The sequence below is a fragment of the Tupaia chinensis genome, unplaced genomic scaffold, assembly GCF_000334495.1.
Source record: "Tupaia chinensis unplaced genomic scaffold, TupChi_1.0 Scaffold000575_1, whole genome shotgun sequence".
In the NCBI taxonomy this organism is placed as follows: domain Eukaryota; kingdom Metazoa; phylum Chordata; class Mammalia; order Scandentia; family Tupaiidae; genus Tupaia; species Tupaia belangeri.
In genome coordinates, this window is record NW_006160089.1 from 1,921,665 (window position 1) to 1,925,783 (window position 4,119).

The 4,119-nt window shown below is 47.4% G+C and overlaps 1 non-coding gene across 1 annotated transcript; it reads left to right on the top strand.

The window, feature by feature from the left end:
* Window positions 1–2,030: 2,030 nt before the first annotated feature.
* Window positions 2,031–2,137, top strand: LOC114009631 (U6 spliceosomal RNA). Its single transcript, XR_003551015.1, has one exon. It is a non-coding gene; the product is annotated as a U6 spliceosomal RNA (small nuclear RNA).
* The last annotated feature ends 1,982 nt before the right edge of the window (window positions 2,138–4,119 follow it).

A 4,119-nucleotide genomic window follows, 5' to 3' on the forward strand; every position in this document is an offset into this window, starting at 1 on the left:
ACAGAAGCTTTGAGAACACGGCAGGTTGTGGCCCCCGTGAATGCTGGCCTTCCACCATGTTGGGTACAGGGAGTTTATTCATTTGGAAGGACTTCTGTAACAAATAGCCACAAGTGGGGTGGCCTCAAACAGCCAAAACTCACCCTCTTTCAGTTCTGGAGCCCAGATCCCTGAAATCAGGGTATCCACAGTGTTGATTCCTTCAGGAGGGTCTGCTCCTTGCCTCCTCTAGCTCTGGTGGCTGCCAGCCACCCTGGTATCTTTGGCATGAGTAGACACGACTCCAGTCTGTGTCTCTGTCGCCACACGGTGGTCTTCCTCATATGAAGGGTCTTCAGAGTGTTACGGAAAGTGTGTGAAGAAAAGAACTATGAAAAAAGCTATGCATGGATTTTAAACATTATTTTTCACCAAAGAAGCTCTTACTTTAATTCCATTCTTCTGCGAAGTCCCATCAAATGTATCTGTGTCCGAATGTCCTTCTTTAAAGACATGAGAGCCAGCCCCATGTTGTCACAGTGACGCGCTGCCCAGGAGGAGCTGGGTCCCATGTGATGGCCGTGGTTTGAATCCCCAGCCTGGACAGCCTGACACACTCTGGGCACACCCGTGAGTGCTTGGGATCTGCTAGGCGGCAGGACAGGAGGAAGGGGACCGCGATGTGACCAGGCCCCGCGGAGTGCGTTCCTCTCTCTCTCTCTTTTGTGTGTGCACATCCACATTCTGTCATGAATAAAGAAGAAAAATAAAGACATCAGTCACTGTCTTAGGCCCCACTATAATCCAATGTCACTTCAAAGACCCTGCTTCCAAATATAGGTCACTTCCCCAAGTCCCAGGTAGACATGAGTTTGTGGAGACGCACTTCAACTCAGTGCAGAGGCCATAAGGGACCAGGAGGACGGGCCGGTGGATCCAGGGAGACAGGTGCACGTGAGAAGCCCGGTAGAGGGAGGGGAACGAGGGCCTGGCCAAGGCTGCAGGGGTAGGTCACAGGTCCTATTACTCCCAATGAATAGACTCAGAGGCCTGGGACAGCCAGGTTCTGACCCCAGGGTGGCTCTCTGCATCCCAGATTGGTGGTGTTCCCATTGCTATAATGCATATCCAAAGACAGGTGACAGAGTGGGCCGTCTCGAGACTTTTTAAATAGGCCATTGGTGTCCGGCCCTCTGGCAGTATTGGCCAGGACAACTGAGGCCAAGAGCCCCTCAGTGCTCAGCACTCGCACCAGCCAGGCCTCGCTCCTGGGCTGTGACAGCGGAGCCTCCCAGCGGTACCGCCAGCGAGACCTCTCTTGCTCCGTGGATAAAGGGCAGCCCATGGAGCAGGAAAAGGGAACCAAGCCTCTTCGGTTCCCCCAGGGACCCTTATCTATGTTGGCGAAAGGTCTGTGGTCAGACGCTTCCGGGTTGGCGTGCAGCCTGACACCTGCCAGCCTCGTGTTCCCCGAGCAAGCAAGTCCCACAGCCTCTGCGCCTCCACGGCCCCTCTGGGGAAGCAGGGTAACCCTTGCACCCTGACCTTCTCAGAAGGCATGGGGTGGGTGATGAACTGAGTTAGAGGTTGTAGCCACCTTGGTGAGCCTTCCCGTGCCTCACACAGTAGGTGCTCAATAAATACCGACTAAGAGCGCGTGTTGGAGCCCAGACAGTCAACTCTGTGCTGCTGATTCAGCCTCAGCGTGGCTTCGTGAGGAGAATCTATTGGCATTTCCTCCCCTGCCCCTGAGCTCACACCTTTGATGACCCTGGGAGGGGTGGGGAGGAGGTAGAACACGTACTTGAAGTGTTGGGGGGAAGATGCTGCCGAGCCGTTCTCACGACCCTCTGAGTAACACTGTACCCAGGTTTGGTGCCCTGGGAGGCACAGTAGTGTGCAAAAGAGCACTGGAAAAGGAGACTGAGTTCTAGCCCCCGCTCTGCCCTGATCAGCCATGTGCAGGTGTGGCGGTGCCCTGTTGATCTTACTTCCTGAGCCACCTCCCTGGCCTGCAGACCTGCCACCACTGCTGTCATTAAGCGGGGCTTGCGCTAACTTCAGCAGCGCATATGCTAAACCTGGGACAATACGGAGAAGACCAGCAAGGCCCCTGCGCAAGGATGACACGCAAATTCCTGAAGCGTTCCGTATTTTTTGTAGCGATAAACCTAACTAAGGAAGTCAAAGACCTTTACAAAGAAAACTATGAAAATCTTTTAAAAGATATTGAAAATGACACAAAACTGTGGAAGGCCATCCCATGTTCCTGGATTGGAAGAATTAGTATAATCAAAATGGCAATTCTACCCAAATTAATCTACATATTTAATGCAATTCCAATCAAAATACCAGAGACATTCTTCACAGATCTAGTAAAAACAATCATAGAATTTGTCTGGAATCATAAAACACCTCGTATTGCCAAAGCAATCCTGTGCAAGAAGAGTGGAGCGTGCAGCTTCACTCCCTGATCCAAAATATATTATAAAGCTATGATTATCAAAACAGCATGGTATTGGCACAAAAACAGACAGGTAGACCAATGGGATAGAATAGAGGCCCCAGAAATAAACCCCAAAACATAAAGCCAACTGATTTTTGACAAAGGATACCAGTCAATCCAGTGGGAAAAGGAAAACCTCTTTAGCAAATGGTGCTGGAAAAACTGGGTATCCATCTGCAGAAAGATGAAACTGAACCCCTGTCTTTCACCATTAACAGAAATCAACTCAAAATGGATCAAAGATCTGAACCTAAGACCTCAAACTATAAAACTACTGGTAAAAAATACTGGGAAACTCTAGGAGACATTAGGGTAGGCAAAGACTTCTTAAATAAGACTCCCAAAGCACAGGCAATAATCTCCAAAATAGACAAGTAGGATTATATCAGATTAAGAAGTTTCTGCACAGAAAAGGACACAATAATTAGTGTGAATAAAATCCTCAGACTGGGAGAATATTTTTGTAAACTATGCCTCAGATTAAGGGACCGATAACCAGAATATACAGGGAACTCAAGGAAAAAAAAATGATGAACCCAATTAAAAGATGGGAAACGAGCTGAACAAAAAACTCTCTAAGGAAGACATATGAGCAGCTGAAAAGCATATGAGGAAATACTCAACATCCCTCATCATAAGGGAGATGCAGATAAAAACCACAATAAGATGCCACCTAACCCCTGTCCGAATGGCAAAGATTAAAAATACAAAAAATAGTTAAGTGTTGGCGGGATGTGGTGAAAAGGGAACTCTCCTACACTGTTGGTAGGAATGTAAATTGGTCTAGCCACTGTGGAGAACAATATGGAGGTCCCTCAAAGACCTACAAATAGAACTACCGTATGATCCAGCAATCCCACTCCTGGGTAGAATCTACCCAAAGGGCAGGAGAATGCTCAGTCGGAAAAGCACTTGCACATCAATGTTTATTGCAGCATTATTCACGATTGCTAAGACATGGAACCAACCCAAATGTCCACGAACAGATGAATGGATTGAAAAAGTGTGGCACATATACTCTATGGAATACTATTCAGCCATGAAAAACAAGACCCTGGCATTCGATAGAAAGTGTTCAAATATGGAAGATTTATTGCTGACTGAAGCAAACCAGGCTATGAAAGAAAGATATTGTGTGTTTCCACTTAATATATACCAACTGCCTGCACTCTACGGTAGAGACTGAAAGATTAGAGGGCATAAATAAAGGCAGTGAAAATAGTTATGATGCTGGAGACCGTATGGAAGGAGGGTGGGAGAAGGGAAGAGTATAGGGAAGGAAATCAGGGAGAAAAAATAGAGGCAAGACATTTGTGGGACCCAGAAGTGGTTTATTACCTATTGATGATAACGTGAATAGTATTCTCAACTGCACTGGCCTGAGGTGTATGTCATGTTGGGTAAATTCTCTTTACAAGCCAAATTATGTATAGCAATTGAATGTTTAAAAAATAGTAAAAATAAAATAAAATTTTTAAAAGGATTTTAAAAAAATAAAACAAGTGGGGCTTGCCTAGCCCTCAGGCCTTTGCATGTGCTGTGCCCTCTGCCTGGGGGCCCACTCCACACCGCTCCTCCGCGCAGAGCCACTTCCTGTTCTGAGGAAGTGCCCCTGCAGCCCCAGGCAGACTGCG